General features: G+C 35.1%; 1 pseudogene; it reads left to right on the top strand.

Annotated features, from left to right (window-relative positions):
* The first annotated feature begins 5,690 nt into the window (after positions 1-5,690).
* Positions 5,691-15,631, top strand: LOC113324718 (annotated as a pseudogene).
* The last annotated feature ends 3,578 nt before the right edge of the window (positions 15,632-19,209 follow it).

Raw genomic sequence — 19,209 nt, 5'->3', positions numbered from 1 at the left:
TGCTCATACCAATTGTTTTTTCAACATAAGCTTTAAAACTTTCAGAATCTTGAAAAACACCATTCTTTTGTCTAAGTAGATATGCCCATGCCTTTCTACTAAAATCATCAATGAAAGTTATAAAGTAATTATACCTCCATGTGAAGTTACTTCAATAGGACCACCTAAGTCACTATGAACTATCTCCTAATGTTGATCAGCTCTTCTAGCTTTGCTCATTGGGAATGAATCTCTATGTTGTTTGCCAAAGATACAATTCTCACACTTTGATCCAGGAAGCTCAATAATGGGTAAACCTGACACCATCTCTTTCTTTACTAAAACTTGTAAACTGTTAAAGTTCACATGACCCATTCTCTTGTGCCATAACCAAGAGTTATTATGTACATGATTACTATAACAACTTTCTCTTTGATACTGTATGTTCACAGGAAACAATAATCTATTCTTGGTCATCTGTACCTTTTCTATCAGTCTGCTTCTTCTATCTCTAATTGAACAAACACCATTGTAAATATTCATAGAATATCCTCTTTCTGACAGTTTACCCATGCTAAAAAAAATTGATGTAAACTTGGTATATAGAGTACATCCATGATGTAAGTCTTTGATCCATTCTTAAGAACAATTCGTATTCTTCTTTTTCCCATAACTGAAATTGTACAATTATTTCCAAAATTCACAGTTGAACGTACTGATTCATCAAGATTGATAAATAAGTCTTTTCTGCCACACATATGATTTCTACAACTTGTATTTATGTACCATTTAAGATGAGGTTGTTCTTTTGTTGTATGAAAAGCAAGTAGTAAGTTTTCATCTTTCTCTTCTTCTTCTTGACTCTCTGCTATATTTTCTTTAAAGTTGTTATCAGTTGTCTTTCTAGGTTTTGAATACTCGTTAGAAAAATGTCCATAATCTCCATAATTGTAGCACTAAAGTTTTGTTTTATTTTTCCCAAACTAAAAAAATGTCTTGTGTATGATTTTACCTCATAATCTTTGATTTTAGTCATGGGGAAATTTTTGTTGCAAATTGTTCATGATTCACTTCACTCTTTTTGTACATCTTGGTTGGTTTACATGACTATTTCTACTAATATATAAATCAATGATCAATCATTTTGTTCAAAACATGATAATCATTTAATTTCTACGTAAATAATTGTGAGCACTCAATAGATTATTAATATACATACACGCTCTCCCAAAGATGTTGGAGAACATTGGAAATTAAACTGAGAAATTAATTACTAAGAAATTTGATTTTTATGTTATTATTTTTTTTTTTTACTTTTGATGTACTTATTGTAATCTGGATGGATTTCTTTTGCTCCAAGTATGATAATTCATGCTTTTTTTGTGCGAATTTGAAATTGGTTTTGAAAAATTATGAGATTTGTTTGGCAGTGCACAGATGATTATCGTGTCGAATTTCGATAAGAACTGTTTTCTACCGGTTTTGCAACGTATTCAATGAATAAATCTCGATTTCGCGGTAGAAGTAGTGGCTTTTTGAAAATGGAAGGTAAACTTGAAAATATACCCGACGTGCAAATCAGATGTATTCTAGTACTCATGTTAAATATAATATAACACTTATGTTATTCGTATTTTCAAACTTTTTCCGCACCATACAGACCCAATCCATCATCATCGTCCCCAATATCTCTGACCCCGACATGGTTAATATAACTATTGTTATGCTGGGAAGCATTTGTATTGCGCAACGCAAGAATTAGGAAATAGATTATATAAAGCAAAATCGAAATGGATAATTTTTATCATAATAACAGAGAAATCAAATATTTATACAAAAATTCAATTGTTAACTACATCAAGTGCTGGTTATAACTCTATCTAGTTGATACCCTTACAACCTCTTCTCGATTATCGTCCTTGAGACGTTAGACAAAATTGAAAGAAGCGTTTCATTTTCTTGTGGTGACATTAGTTAGGGTTCATGTACAAGCTACATCACTTCAAAAAGTGAGCAAGTTAAAAAGAACCCAAACCCATAACGTTAAGAGCCTTGCGCTCTACCATAATTGAGCTAGACGCATATAGGCTTCATGATTTCAAGGATAGTAATAAGAGTTAATACTCTCACCAAAACTGTAAATTATGCATTTCTATTCACATCATCCATACAAATCCATGTAACCTTAGATTCCCAGCAACTTCCAATTGCCCAAATGAAATTCCAGTTACTGAGGTCAAATACTGGCTTTCTCCTCTCTCTTTTTTTTGTTTTTTTTTTTTTTGAAAAACCCCAAAATTAATTTATTAGACTACTTCATTCAAATTGAGGTTTGGATTGTTCCATAACAAAAGTGGTAGATAGGTATACCCTATCTACAATGTAAATTCTTTGATTCACGTGAAACCAAATAAAACGAAAAACACTAATCTGAATAATGTAATTTGATTATTCTTCAACCATTTAGAGGTTTCTTCTTCGGTAAGATAAAATCCGTAGTTTTCGTTAATCATTATATTCACGACCCATTCCAATAGAGATTGATCTTCTTTGTATATATCTTGATCATCGTTACATCGAAATTGATCGTCTGTGCTTGAATATATTGTTGAATTTCAACACAACAGCCCAGAGGCTATAATAAAACGCACTAATGTCGATTATAATTGAAATTATTACAAGGCATAAAACAGACGTTGTATACAAAAAAACAATAACATAAAAGCAAATTCTAAAACCTAAATCACAAAGTGATTTTTATTGAAAACAAGAAAGTTAACTATACATTTACGAACCCAAATTTACTTGAAAATTCTAATATATCAGGTCCTATTAAATCTAAGTTTGAAGATGAAGAAGATTTTGAAAAAAATTAGGTTCGGATAATTTTTAAGAAAAAACAGTTATAAAGAGGATCTTGGAGGGACTATGATAAAAACAATTGATGTACTATGATAAAATTTGTTAAACGTAAAGTGAAAATTCATGATGAAAAAGTTAGAATGCGTGCGCACCTTTCAGTTAACATATGCATATATGCGAAATAGGAAACATACTCAAGCCTTCAAGAGACTAATTGGATGTTTGGATACTAGCAATGTATTGAGACTATGACTTGTGACGTGATTCGTTTTTTCATTTTTGAGGATTGAATTGTATGTTAAATTTCGACTCGAAGAGTCACGATAAAATTATAAAGTGGTTTATTTTAACTTATATCAATCTTAGTAGCATTTGTCCCTAAACGTAGTAATACAATTATAATTGTTATAAACAATCATTATTATCATCAAATAAGAACGTTGAACAATAGTTGTGGAACCATTCCATATAACATTGAGGTCCCAAGTTAGATTTCTTCAAGACTTTCTTATATAATAAATCTTCACTTGAAGAGTTTGCTGACTTATGTGACTTGGTCAAGACTAGCTAGACTAACACGAGTTTGAAGAAAAACGAGTTTAACTCACAGTTCGACTCAATTTCTAATTTTATGGTATACGAGTCTAAAAACATTGGATACAAGAAGTATAAGTGCTTCTGCTTCTCCAAAAGTCAGAAGTAAAATGTTCTTACTTCACAAAAAAAAATTTTTTTTACTTCCAGAAGTTATTTTGAAATTGTATACCCAAACTAATTTCTGATTTTTCTACTTCCATAAGTAAAAAAAAAAAAAAACCTTGGGAGTGATATGAAAACATGTTATAGGTGATCTAGATTAAAACCAATGTATCTGTGAGTGAGTATTTATTGGGTTTTGCTATCTTTGTGCATCCATGCACAAGATAAGAGTCAATCGCTGGTATGGGTTTTTTTATTCATATAGGAGAATTAATGCATTTGTAGAGACAGAAGTTCAATGCAAAATAACCACTCTGTCTCTACAAATGCATTCTCCAATGAAAATAACTATTCTCTCTCTCACACATATTTACTTTTATTACACTTTCCCATATCAATGATTGGCTTTTATTTGTGTGTGGATCCATAAAAAAAAAACCTCATTCCAAATTTATTTTTTTTACAACTGATAACCGTGGTATTAAAAGATTTCGAGAAGTTCAACAAATCTAAAGTTAACTCGGAAAAAAATCGCACGAGATTTTAGAAAACTATATCTGATTTTATATACTAGGTTACTGTTTAGAACAATTATATTAAATGACGTGTCTTTAGTTTTTCAAGTCTGAACTGATTTTATATATTCGGTTGGGTTATACCCATACAAAAGTTATATCTTTGAGATACTTATTTTTCATGAAATTTTTAAAAGTGATATCATAGATCATGCTATTGTTAGTTGTTAATCTGCATAAAAAGTGATAATTTTGTTAGCCTTTCGGACATATTTTTACAATGATTATGGTTTTCTTTAATTTTGTTTGGTACTAAAAATCAATTATATATTAGTTAAAAAAAATTGGAAAGATATTGGTATATCGTAGGTGACTTTGGAACCGATTTTTTGTTTATTCAATTTGAATTTTCTCCACTTAGTGCCATGTATTTACAAAATTAACGATTTTTTGTTGTTCAATTGCACATTTTCATCGATCATTATGTTTCACGTTTAATATTTGGTTTATTACCAATCCCTCCTCTCAGAGAAATATAATTGATCATTGCAGATTTTAGTTGGGTATACTTGATCTAGGAAATATAATTGATCATTGCTTTTATGACCAACGAGCGACAATTTGACCATCTAGCGATGGACACCCTATCGTCCATTGGAAAGTATGTCGTGTATGCATATATGTTTGGCACTTTGGCATACCCATATATAATGGGTACATATATGACAAAAACAAATGTTTAGCATGTGTATAGGAATAGGCCTTAACACCAAAATGTCTAACAATTATTTTGACAAAATATTTCAATACATGTTTTTCATAGTCATATACCTATATCTTTTGTGTGTAAATTTATTTAATTAGTATGTTGGAAGAAACTATCATAAATCAATCGCAGATAAGGACACTAATTAATATAATGTATGTAAGTTTCTTATATTTTGTGCTAGAACCTAGAACTGAAAGCATCATAGGAATGGAGTATGGTTAAATTTTTTGTTGGAACTGAAAGTATCATATGAATGGAGTATGATTTACTTAGGCAAATAAATTATAACCTTATTCTCTATTTTAAGAAATGTGATGCTTTCGCCTTTTTATTTTCACTTTAAATTAGGTCAAATTAAAAAAATAAGTCAAATTAAGAAAAAGTGAATATATCATTTTTTTCCCAATGGAGAGAGAAATAAATTGATACACAAATACAAGAAATAAAAATTACTAAAAAGGATAAATAATCATTATCTAGATTAGATTTTTTTTTTTTTGAAGCATGAAATTGTATTAAAGTTACGAAGAAATAACACGAGGGTACCTTGTACCCATAGAGTCTGCAATTACAATAAGACCAATAAACGATGGTGTTTTGTGGTCCCAAATTGTTGTGGATAGATTTCCCGTTGTGCTGTCATCTGCTGCTTTGTTTGCTAACCCGTCCGCCACCTGATTTCCTTCCCTGTAAATATGATTTATGGTGCAATGCGGAATTTGCGTCATTCTAAGCTTGATTTCTGCTATCATATTGTTTAAGTAACAAGGTGGTTCAGCTGTCGATCTTAAAAACATTAGAAGTTTTCCGAGTCCGTTTCGAATTGCACCTTTGGCCATTTTTGATCTGTGGTTGTTCTTGACGCTATGAGCATGGACCAAGTTTTCACAATGAGCGCTGTTGTTATCCCTAGTGGTTGCGCAATTGCTAATATTGTGATGGCATTTTCGTTTTGTAAAATAATTCCCGCTCCTGCCAGTCCCGGATGTCCACTAACTGCTCAATCTGTGTTAATTTTAATCCAGTCCGGGTGGGGTTTACTCTATCCTACTAAAATTGTGATTGACTTGGGAATCTTATGCATAATGTTTATAGAAGATTGCATTCCTGGTAGTACCAGTGGGAGGTTCTGTTGAGCTCAGGTGTATTCCTGTTGTAGGAGGGTAGCCATTTGGAGTATGTTTGTTGGGTTTGTTTTCTTTTGATTGTATACGACGTCATTTCTAGCTATCCAAAGGGACCAGAAGAGAAAGCAGAATGTGGTGGTGGTTTCGTTACCGATTTTAGCATGAAAAAAGTAGGGATATAGATGTCTGTTTATTGAAGTGAGTATTCCCCGGTGGGTAATCTGCGGAGTGTATATCCGTGAAAGTAGTAGGTTCCACGAATCCATAGCGATGGGACAATGTAGCGGGATATGCTTTGCATTTTCAGGGTCAGAATTGCATTGGAGGCAAAGATTGGAGTTGGCGAGGCGGATGTGATTGAGTAGTTGAAGGGTTGGTAAACCCTCGTTAAGTGCTTTCCACAATAAAAGTTGTATTTTTAGTGTACAGGGGAGCGTCCATAGGAAGTTGGTTGGAGGGGGTGGTGGGTTGTGCTGCAATTGGTCTGAAATATATGTTAGGCATTTGTATCCTGAAGCCTTCGTGTATTTTCCTGATTTTGTGAAGGGCCATATTATTCTATCCAGCTGGTTCTCATGTGGAAGGTGAAGGTTGACGATTCTTTTCACTATGTTTGGTGGGAGGATGCTCAGCTTTTCGTGGTTCCAAGACCGGATTAATGGGTCAATGATATAGGATACTAATTTTATGGGGTAGTAAAGTGTTGGGTTTATGTTATTTTCGAACTGAGGGATCCAGTTTGCTTGGATTGGGGTGGTGGAGCCATTTCCTATCTGGTGAAAAAGATGTTTTTTCAAGGTTGGTATGAGGGAAGCCAGATTCCTCCATAGGGGGCTTGTGGACGACGGAGGAGGACGGATGTTTTGGAGGATTGGTCGATGTTTAAGGTATTTCTCGTTGTACAACAAAGATAACATAGAGTTTGGTTTCTCATGTATGTTCCAAATTCTTTTCATAAGGAGATCCTTGTTATGCTCTTTGCTGCTTCGAATTCCCAATCCTCCTTTTGATTTAGTTTTGATGAGTTTATCAAATCCTATTGGATGAAGTTTCCTTACGGTTGAGTCGTTTCCCCAGAATAATTCTCTAGTTATGCGATCCATTTTTTGGTGGATATGAGCTCGAAGCAATTGCGTTTGCATGAGATGATTGGATGTAGGTGTGAGAGAAGTTTTAATGAGAACTAATCTTCCTGCCTGATTTAGGCATTTCGTCATCCAACCTTTTGCTTTTCGAGCTAGTCGCTAAAGAAGGGGGGCAAAAATATGCTGAGATGTTCTTCCCAGTTTAAATTGTACTCCTAGGTATGTGGGTGGGTTTGATGTTGTTGGCATGCCGAAAATTTGTTGAAGTTCGATTACATGATGTTGTTCGAGATTTGGGTGATGGATTACTGTCGATTTTAAGGTATTGATATGTTGACCTGCTGAGGTACTATGAGCTAGCAATAAGTGCTTGAGATGGTTTGTGCCCTCTGTTGTTTCTTTATATGTTATTAGCAGATCATTCGCGTACATGAGATGCAGTATTGGGGGGCTTTTTGAGAGATGCGCAGTCCCTCTACCTTTTTTTGCGCTTCTAGGTTTCCCAAATTTGTTGAGATGATTTCCGCACAGATAATAAAGATTAGATGTTAATGCAATGTAATTTTCTTTTTCACAAATTATGGATTGTAATTTAGAAAGTAGTTGGAGCTCAGTTTGTTGCTAGGATTCCAACTAGTTTCTTGTAATCAAGTTGGTTCTCTATTTGGTTGATAAATAACAATATTATTATTTTGTCAGTTGCTACATGAAAAATTAATTGGAAAAATTATAATTAATCATTTTGTATCTAAATGATATCAATCATATCATATGGAAATAATATCCGGAGACACCGTTGATCGAGTTACAAGTTCTTGAATCCGGAGGATTTCGGTCATAGGAATGAAAAGTTTGGTCGTAGAGAAAACGACTCCTTGTAGAGTTGGTTCTTGCTTTGTGGTTTTAAGGTTGAGCGATTTTTTGTGTCTTCTTGATTTTGTTGTACATGGTTTTTTATAGTTGGCCTTTTAGCAATCTGTTGTGGCTTTTCGTGCCTGGTAGTCAGTTACTTGCTAAAAAGCTAGTATCTAGATTGTAAAATTTTGGTGGTGTCACTGTAGTACAATGGTAAAGTCACTGGGTGATGATACCAGTGACATGATTTCGAAGCTTGTTGGCACCAAATTTTTTATTAATTAAAAAAAAAACATTTTGGTTACGAGGGATGCATACGATTCAATTAAATGTGGAAAAGAGGCTAAGGGGGACCTATACATAGCAAATGCCAAAATTATCGTTCCTGCGCAACTAAACATAAATCTAATAGCTATTCATAAAAGAAAAAAAAAATCTAAGTCTATTACTTTTTTCCTTCTATTCTTCTTCATAATTCACAACCAAATAACGGGATGATATCATGAACTCTAGGAAGAAAATGAGGAATACGACCGAGAACCGATGAATTTCTAGTTGTGAACAACACATTATAGCTGGGAATGAATGAATACCTTGTCATAAACAACAAATTACACTGGGAATTGATGAACTCGTAGTCGTATGATAGATATTCTATTATCATTACTGGGAAATGACGAGCTCTCGACCATAAGTTATTTTAAATAAAACTTGATTTTGTCGTGATTTCCTAGCTGCGATGGAATTCTCAAAGATACTGAAATAGTTTTTTGTCACAATTTTTCTAGCCGTGGAAGTAAACAAATTACTCTAAATCTAGTCGTAGATGACTCTGGAATAACCATATGACTTACCTCGCCGTAAAAGAATAACAACCTAGATACAGTTTCAGTTTTAGTTTGATACTGTATAAAAATCAAACTGAATACCAATGGTAATACCGATTAGTTCTGAAGTAATTGATATCAACCATTAGATCTACCTTAGATTAACTATATTTAATTTTATTCATAGAATTAAACTATAAAGCTTTATATTTAATTATATTTAATTTTAATATGTAATTTTATGTATAACTATATTTTAATCTTTCATTTTTCCTTTTGTGTATTTTTTCAGTATATGTCAGTTACATGAAACTGACATAATAATGATAATTAAACTGAATGGTAGAATCGGAACCCAATGATAAAACTAAAAACCGAAACCGCTGATTAATGGCACGGTTTTGGTTTGGAAAATAAAAAGGCGGGAGTAATAGTGTAAGTTCCCGTTTGAGTAAAAATCTAGCCATTTACACCCCTAGCCGTAACAAGTTTACGCATGGGAACTTATAAACTACCGGCTATAGAACTTACGACAAGACGCTATTTTTTTCTTAGCCGAAAGGATCCTACGGCCAGTTCAAAAATCACCAAAATTCAGTTACTCGCGGTTTTTATATTTTTAAATCAAAACTAACCATTAATAAATAGCTCGTTTCGGTTTTTTCCTAATTGGATTGGCTCACTTTTTTTTAGTGGATAACCGTTACCATGTAAAGACCTAGTTACGTCTGTAAATTTGAGTACTCTAAAACGTAAAAAGAAAAAAATACTTCCGTTTTCAAATTCCAAAATAAATTAACATAGTGAAATGTAGCAATTATCAAAATTAATAGGATACGGGGTTGTTGACTTTACTACTCAATCTACATTTTGGTGGGTGGACACCTGCTCTGTTTCTCTGCGGATTGGAAGCGGGTGAGCATTTGAAACCAGTCATTTTTACAGGTTGGAACGCGATTGAAAAATCATCTACCCGTTTGACACTCGGCCTTAAGGACAATGCTAGTATAATATATAGAAAATTAGTAGATAATATATATAATTCGTTGTTGAGAAGTATTGAAGATCCCTAATAGTATCCCAAAAATATCATTTTTGGATTGATCAGAGGCCTTCATATTAATAAATTTTAAAATTAATTATTATATTTTTAGTAATCTAAGTTTTAATATTAAGTTACACTACTCATGTTCTATATTGTAAATCCATCAACATCCAAGCCACTCATCCGCTCATCCGTTGGTGTCACATCTGATGAGTAATGAATTGGACGTGGGTGAGGATTGCAAGTACATCATTTAGATAGATTGGACGCGAGTGATACAAAATCTGCATCCACCCATCCGTTTCCCACCCATAAATTCTTATAATCCCTAAAAATCTTTCAGCCGCAGGCCAAATTAGGGGTGTAAATAATACCCGAAAATACTCGGCCTGCCCACAACAGTTAGGGGTGTACCCGAAGTAGCCCAAATCCTGTTATGGCCCGTCATGGGCCACTCGGCCTGGCCTGGATTATTTTATTGGGCGGTCTCGGGTTTTATAATTAATTATAATGCCCGTCCTGATATCCGACCTGAAAGCCTTTTATGTGTCATTAATCATTTAATATTCTCTTAAAAAGACTTAAAAGTTACCATTTTATAATTGTCAATTTTGTGTCAAGGAAAATAAATTATATAGTTGTTTTTACTTATAATTAACATTTTCAAAACATTAATGGTAATATATTTTCTTATTAGAAAGTTTTTTATACTCTAATTAATTCTTTATTATAAGGTAAAATTAAAAGTTTGTCATTGTAATTTAAATATAAAATAGTACTATCACTTACAGTATGCAATGTTAGAAAGGAAAGGATATTGTATTAAAAATAAATAAATTTAATACCATTCATTTGAAAATTTAAACTTAAAAAAAAAGAAAAAAAAAATCAAAATAGTGGCATGTCCGTATAAAAAGCGGACTTTGGGCGGTCTTTGGGTAGAAAATTATCTACTTTTGCCTTGCCTGCCCGGCCTGAATTTGTTTACGAGCTTACAAATATTAAGCATGGCCTGCCCGGCCTGTCTTAGCACTTTCTAGCGCCGTGATGCAGATGATGTTGAGCCTGTCAAATCATCCCATCGAAGTGAATGTCAAGTAGGGGTGTGCAACGGACGGACGGTTGCGGATTATGGATCATCCGTGTCCATACCGTATAAGTTGCGGATTTGGAAAATGAAACTGTGTGCGGCCCAATCACCCGCGAATTTCACATCCGCGGATTAGCGGACGATACGGGCCGGTTGAGGATTAACCGCGGATTTATCCACTGTTGGCTCTCTATCCGAATACTCGGATTTTGCAGACTGATGATCAATGGGAAGTTCATAGCAATAGCAAAACGAAAGTACTTAATTATGAGTTCATAGAGTGTAAACCTCTGGTGCTGTCTAAGAGAGCTTTAGCAACCCGAAGAGGAGTCTTAATAAGACCTTTTCTGTTAGAATCCTCTCCTAATCCTTCCGGTAACACCTTCACGGATGCTTTAATGGCGCTCATATTCTCTGGTTCTTCCTCTACGATAGTATTAGTAACGTTTACTTTATTCTCTTCTAGATATTCGCCATTAAAACTCATTTCATCCGCATTTCCCATGGAAAAAAAAGATTGAGTTTCACTAGAGAAGTATATTCAAAAATAAGCTGAAACAGGAGTAGATTGGTGATAGTATGGGATTCAAACAAGGTCGGGGCGGGCTCTTTATATAAATAAAATGACTGCTAGATCTTAATTGTGTATCTAATATCTTCCAAGTGCATGCATATAACGAGAGAAGATTAGTATGTATGTACATGAAACAGACCGAGCAAGATTTTACTCCAGTACATCATACCTTTAGTGTAACGGGACAACTGGAAGAGATTGATGGATTCTCCAAGTTTTAACGAACAACTTCTGACGGCTGTATTTATAGTGCTTTAAACTTGATTCATACTAGGAATCTGGATTTTTGTTACACTGTGACCATACTTGAAAGGAATGATAGTTCAACATATCCAAAATTCAAGAGACAAACTTGCAACAAACAGGAAAGAAAACTACAAGGCTAAATAACACCAGAAGGATAACCCATATTTTATTAAATTTCCTTACTACCATACGGTGCGGGTGAATTCGTGGATTTACGAAACCAACCGCAACCAAACCGCTGAACTTTGCGGATTTGAAAACTCAACCGTGACCGGCCCATACGCTCTTGCGAATTGGTTTTCATCCACAATTTTACGGACGGTTGCAGGTAAAATCCGCGTTTTCGGTTTTTCTACACACCCCTAATGTCAAGGACTTTTGCCACGTTAAAATAGCAGGTGCCTGGCCAGTGCAAAAGAAGTTAGGTCTCCGTCATATTCGAACACCGGAAGGTATGACTGGAAAACTTGTCGATCTAATATGAAAAATATATAAGAAGTTTAGTTGCACCGATATATAGTCCGGTTTAACAACGGTGGAATTGAATCAAATCTCTACTCTGTCTTGTTCTTATTCAGTAGTTCCAAACACAAGTAAAAGAGAAGAACGATTTTTAAGGGACCATGATTTTTTTGAGGGGACCATAATTTTATTAGGCCACCTTCTTTATAGTTATAAGGGGTGTCCTAAAACATTAAAATGACTAACCTACTCTTAACCTAATTTAATTTAAAACCAACCCAATAACCACCTATATATATATATATATAACCACCACCTCCTCTCACCACCATCTCCCACCACCGCCGATTACCACCACCACCACCTCCGATTACCACCACCACCACCTCTGATTATCACCATCACCAACCACCGATTACCACCACCACCAACCACCACCACCACTATATATATAGCTTAATTTAAAACATTAACAAAGATATTCTCACAAACCCATTACTTGTCATTCGTTTTTGGTTGAATAAATGAGAAGTAATCATCAAATGAGTTGAAAATGGAAGTTGCGGAGAGGTTTAATAAAGTTTTTTTTTCAGAAAAAAGTTCGGTTATCACCAATTAATTTTTCTTAACCGAACTCAGAGTTCGGTTGATTCGCAAAAAATACTTTTAACCGAACTCCTTGTATTAGAACAACACAAGTCCATAAGTTCGGTTCTTTCGCAAAATAAGGATATCACCGAACTTTAGTTTACGAAAATAATGAGAAGTCCAAAAGTTTGGTTCGCAAAAATGTTAAGTTTTCTTTGTAACCGAACTCTACCTTTGAAACTTCGTAACCGAACTCTACCTAATTCGCCAAGAAATAGATTTCGTAGTAACCGAACGTTTACCTAATTACATATATGCATATATAAGCCCAGTTCGGTTGATTCGCAAAATATGTTGAAGTTTGCGAACCAACCGAACTTCTAAAACTAGGTTACTTTTAACCTGCAGTTCGGTTGGGAACTTGGTTGTGTTGAAGTTTGCGAACTAACCGAACACACAAGATGTACCAAAATAAATTGTTAAGTTCAAAGTTCGGTTACCTACCATCTTATCCCAGGTAACCGAACATTACACTGTACGACTAAAACCTCCATTAACGAGCGAGTTTGGTAACCTGCGTGTTTGGAAAACGTAACCGAACTACACTTTCAGGTGTGTTCGGTTACATGTTCTTGACATATGGTAACCGAACTTGCCCAAATCTACATAAAAAATTTCATTTTTTTGAAAGTTTGGAGCAATTCAACCAACATTATCTAAGTTTGAAGCATACCTGGATACCCAAATACTCTTCCTCCCGTTGTGGTTGGTAAAATCCAATCGTTTTTCATGTTTTCCTTCTTCATTTTCTCTAACTTTACTCTCTCAATTAATTCTACTTCTTTAAAAAAAAAAACCATCTGATTTTTTAATCTCACTAATTATTTTTAACTTAATCGTCTCACTAAGCATTACACTAACTATTATTAACACTAACTAATCATCACCCAAAATTAATCAGAGCTGTCAAATCATAGATGTTTACTGTTTATAGGTTCATGAGAATTTTTGTAATGGTCTTTCATTGCTAGCTGTGGATTTTCCTTCATTTTTCCTTTCCTAGAAAATTTTGGCAATTCAATATTTTATCTGAAGTTATCATCTGATTTTGTTTTCAAAGGGAAAAAAGAAGACCCTAATATTACGAGAAATACTGGAAAGCGGTGTCAAGCGTTTGTTATCCAGCAAAGAGTCCTTGGCAGACTGTGATGTAGCAATTTTTGTCCATGACAGGTATTGACTTGTAACTGGTGTAGGGTCTGAGAGTATGTATGGAGTTTGCATTACAATGGAATACTGCTGGTGAAGTTTTGTGAAGAAGCTCTGTGTTGCTTATCCCGTTTCAGTTAATTGCTAAGAATTCAAATTTTTTTGTTTTTTTTTTTGTTTTTGGGTATGAATTCAATATGGGTAAAGAGAAAATTCATGTCAACATTGTCGTCACTGGACATGTCGTGGAAAATTGACCACCACTGGTCACTTGATCTACAGGCTTTGAGGTATTAACAAATTGAAAGGTTCGAGGAGGCTGCTGAGACGAACAAGAGGTCATTCAAGTATGTGTTGACAAGATTAAGGCTGAGCGAGAGCTTGGTATCACCACTGATATTGCCTTGTGGAAGTTTGAGACCACCAAGTACTACTGCACAGTTATTGATGTGACTTTATCAAAAACATGATTGCTGGTACTTCTCAGGCTGATTGTGGTACTCTTTATTCATTCTACCACTGGAGGTTTTGAGGCTGGTATCGCGAAGGATGGTCAGACTCGTGAGCTCTCTCTTCTTGCTTTCACCCTTGGTGTTAAGCAGATGATCTTGTTGTTGTAACAGGATGGATGCCACCACCCAAGTACTCAAGGGCTAGGTACGATGAAATTGTGAAGGAGGTCTTATCTTACTTGAACAAGGTTGGATAGAATCCATACAAAATTGCCTTAGATCCCATCTCTGGGTTTGAGGAAAACAACATGATTGAGAGGTCCGCCAACCTCGACTGGTACAAGGAACCAACTCTGCTTGGGGCACTTGACAATATCACTGAGCCAAAGAGACCCTCAGATTAGCCCCTACATCTTCCAATTCAGGATGTTTACATGATTGGAGGTATTGTCCTGTGCCAGGGACACACTGAAACTGAATTCATCAATCCTGGTATAGTGTACTTTTGGACCCACTGGGTTGACCACTGAAGTTAAGTCTGTGGAGATGCACCACGAGGTTCTATAAGAAGCTCTTCCAGGTGATAATGTTGGGTTCAATGTCAAGAATGTTGCAGTGAAGGATCTCAAATGTGTTTCGTCGCCTCTAAATTCAAGGATGCCCCTGCCAGGGAAGTCGCAACATCACCTCCCAGATCTTCATCATGAACCATCCTGGTCAGATCAGTAATGGTTATGCTCCAGTTTTTGACTGTCACAAATCTCACATTGCTGTTAAGCTCTCTGAGATCCTCACCAAGATTGGTAGGCGGTCTGGAAAGGAGCTTGAGAAGGAGTCCGAGCTCTTCAAGAATGGTGATGCCGGTATTATAAGATGCTTCCAACCATGCCCATGGTTGTAGAGACCTTCTCTCAGTACCCACCTCTTGGATGTTTTCGCCGTTAGGGACATGAGGCAGACAGTTGCTGTTGGCGTCATCAAGGTACATGAGAAGGACCCATCAGGAGCAAGCTTACCAAGTCTGCTGCCAAGAAAAAGTACTCCAGTAAGTATTGGCATAACGCTAAGAGGGTTTGCAGAAGGGATTTGTTTTGTTTTCTTTACTAGGAGTCAGTTTTGTTTTTGTTTTGCTATCATTGCAGTGTTTCATCTTTTTTTGTCTTTGTTTGGTTAAACCTGGGTGCTTGACAGGCAATGCTGTTGGCAACTTTTTACCTGCTTATATCTCTTCCCCTAATACAACATAGATCAAAGAATTTCCTATATCAGTAGATACTCATGCAATTCATTCCCTATTGTCCCTTGTCCCTACAAGTATGTTTCTTATTAAGCTTAAACCCTAGAAAATTTTGTTTTTCTTCATTTCCTGTAAAAGTCGGTTTAGACATTTCAGATTTTTATATTATGATGTCCTAGTCAAAGAACACTGCTCATAACCAGTCCTGGAAGAAAAAAACATTAGTACAGCCCAAACAAATTTAAGGATAGTATCAATTCGTTATTCCAGCTACCCTATTTGTAGATAGTCACTTTTTGAGTTTCTTTTTTTAGCTAATTTGGCTTATAAGCAGCTGTCTAACAATCTTAGTGTTTAATGGTTCATGTAGTTTCTCATATAGATCAGAATGCATTCTAAAGATGAGTTTTAATTTCTCAAAATGCTCTTGTATGAACAGGTACATCAGAGTTGAGGCAGATGAGACTCATGCATGTGTGGTTCAAGTAGGTGATTAAGAAACTGAGGCCGCAAAGCATTCTGGTTTTGGCTGGGTTTAAAGAGAAAGAAAGAGGTAAATGAAAAGAGGTAGGAAGTGCGCATTACACCAGTAATTAAGATGTAGAATCTGAAAAGGAAAAGAGTGATGGAATTGAATTGAAAGGTTGAAAACCCGCATGGTTTGATGGTGTTAAATGCCTGATTCAAGAAACTGAGGAAAGATGAGGCTGAGACTTCATTTTTGGCTTCAGAATATGTGGAAAGGTTGAGAGCTCATCATGTTAAGTTGAGTCCAGGCACGGAGTGGGCTAAAGCTGTCCCCTAGTCTGGATATGGATCTAATTCAGGTAATGAGTCTGCAGGGGTCTTGAACGCTGATTGTGATGATGATTTGTTAAGAACACATGAAGATATTGTTGCTAACACTGGTGTGTGAAGCTCTTACCTGGGCTTCTTGAATTCTCTGAAACTGATAGATGCAAATGCCGAGAATCCGTCTAATAAATTCAGTTCAGCTATAGGATTGGACAATTGCTTCTCTCTGCTGGATTGGACCAAAGGCTTAAGCTTTCTTACCCAAGGGGTTTCAGGTTATTGCTGCAGGAAGAAGAAAGCTTTTTCACAGCTTCGCTGTAGAGAAAGCAAAGGTTGATAAGATATAGGTCCCTTAACTGGTTGGCAGGAGAAGAGATTGGAAGTTTTTGAGTTTCCCCCAATTCTACTTGACTCTGGAAATTAGGCCCATAAGAGATGTAGATTTATTATGAAAAGGACATAGCCTGCATGTGTATGATATAAGTATCTTGAGAGTGCTTGTAGTTTGATTATTATTTTTTCTTCACTCCAAAAATCTAGCATGTTGTGGGTCTTTTTGTTTACTGATTTTGCATATTGGCTGGTATCCTGTTGGATTTAAAAAGTTGAAATTCTGAAGAAATCTGATTGATGAATGTAAATGTAGGAACCCAATTACTCTTATCCTTGGAAATAATTATTGCGAATGAAATACAAGGGGCTTAGCGGGAACACAAGTGTCGTGTTTCACTGACCTATGTTACCTCAGTCTTTCCTGATCCCATATAAACTCTTTTTTTTTTTGTTTTCGGGGAAAAATCCTATTCCTTGGTGGAATCGTATTAGTAAATTTTATGTATATATGACCACATCTCCCGGTCATTCTTTCTATCTTGTAAACAAGACATACCTGGCTAGTCGGTGTTCTTGTGCAATGGAGGATCATATAGCTATGCATATAAAATCTATAGATGCAATTACTACGGAAGATAGGGCGGAGAATCCTTATGAAGACACCCGAGCTTTCGTTGAAGTTCAAGTCAGAAATAGAATTCATATGTATCGCGCGAGGAACAACATTATATTTGACGGTGTATCTGGAAGATATTTGGAAGCAAGTGAAAAACAAAGACCTACAACTGTAAAACTGTTTCAGATCAACTTTGCCGACTTGTTTAGCTCGGATGTTTTCAGTAATTGCGATTTTCACTGGACTATCTAGAAAACTCTCCTGCTGAGCTCAGGTTTTGGAATTTCTTTAAACACGCAGTGTCAACGTTTGGTAAAAAAAATGCAAAACTAAACCTTATAGAAAAGAAAAGTGTGATAATCCTGGTTGTGAAAATAGAGATCTTGTTAATAGTACAAGGTGAAGAAGTGAACGAAGAAAACGAAAAGCTTGAATGGTATCTACGTGGTTTTCGCCGCATGTTAGATAAGAAGATTTGTTTAAAGAAGGGAATAGTTTATTGCAACGAAGATGAAGAAGCTGCACAAGTGAAACCAACTTCAATGCTAAAGGAATTCTACGTAAACAAATTCAACAACGGTGATGAGAAGGAAGAATGCGTGATTTGCTTGGACGAAATAAAGGGTGTGAATAGTGTGATGGAGTTATACTGTGGGCATGTATTCCATGACCAATGTGTAATCAAATGGATCAACCAAACAGAACCAGAGAGCGTCTGCCCAATCCGTAGGAATCCCTTAAACCCCTTTCCATTTGATATTTATAGAGATGATGATTAATATTCGGGTCCACGGAGTCCCTGTCTTATAATTTAACTATCAAAGTGCAAAAATATACGCGACCACCGAAAAAATATTTGTTTAGCTAGTAACAGTCGATTGTTTCGGATAAAACAGTTAAGCCGTAGATATCTTGTGATTCTAAAGATCAAATTAAAAAAAAAAAAAAAAAAAAAAAAAAAAAAAAAAACTGTATGGTTTGGTTTCTCCATCTAATGCTCAATTGCATAATTTCTTCCATCATTATGTTCTGGATTTAATATTTGATTTTTTACCGGTCCTCTTCTCATTAATATGGTTAAGTTGATCATTATTTTTCAAAGTAGTCTGGATCTTATTTGAAGTAAACATGATCCGGGGAGTGTGGTTATCTTTCATTTCTTGCATTAAGATGTGTAACTAAAGTTTCACACCAACGTTTTGGTACAAATGAGGTCTTTTTGGTTATGTACACCTAAATGTTGTGCGTTAAAGAATTGTACGGGGAAAAGTTTTCTTTCAACCAATGGTACAGTTTTCCTTGACTAATGCATTGTGTATGATTTACCTTTAAAATTTTATTTTAGTCTCACGAGGGTAAAAATCAGATGCCAATTGTTCATGATTCACCTCTTTTCGTTCGTTTTGTTGCTCAACAAGTTTTACCTGACTATTTCTACTAATATTATAATTCGGTCCTGTGGTCCAATACAGGGCGCATAGTTAAGTTTCATATAAATAATTAAATAAACATACATACATAATATTGAGCAACACATCGATTACTAATATCTATACGTTAACTTGGGATATTGGAGAGGATTGAAAATTCAATGAAGCACTTGGTCTGGAGGAGTTTTAATTTTTATTATACAATGTTTTTTTACCAAAAAAGAGGTTGTCAAATAGGCAGTGATTGAAAAAGTTCGACTTATCCAAAGGATATGTGAAATAAGGTCTAAACGTGACTTATCAACATATTTCAGTTCATTCAAATCAAAATACCCATTATATGTTCGCTTATAAGAATGACAAAAACATTAAATTAAGAGATAATCAAAATTCAAATAAGGACATCAATTACAA

This window comes from Papaver somniferum, chromosome 11 (assembly GCF_003573695.1).
Source record: "Papaver somniferum cultivar HN1 chromosome 11, ASM357369v1, whole genome shotgun sequence".
NCBI lineage: Eukaryota > Viridiplantae > Streptophyta > Magnoliopsida > Ranunculales > Papaveraceae > Papaver > Papaver somniferum.
This window is presented reverse-complemented; position numbering and strand designations above follow the sequence as displayed.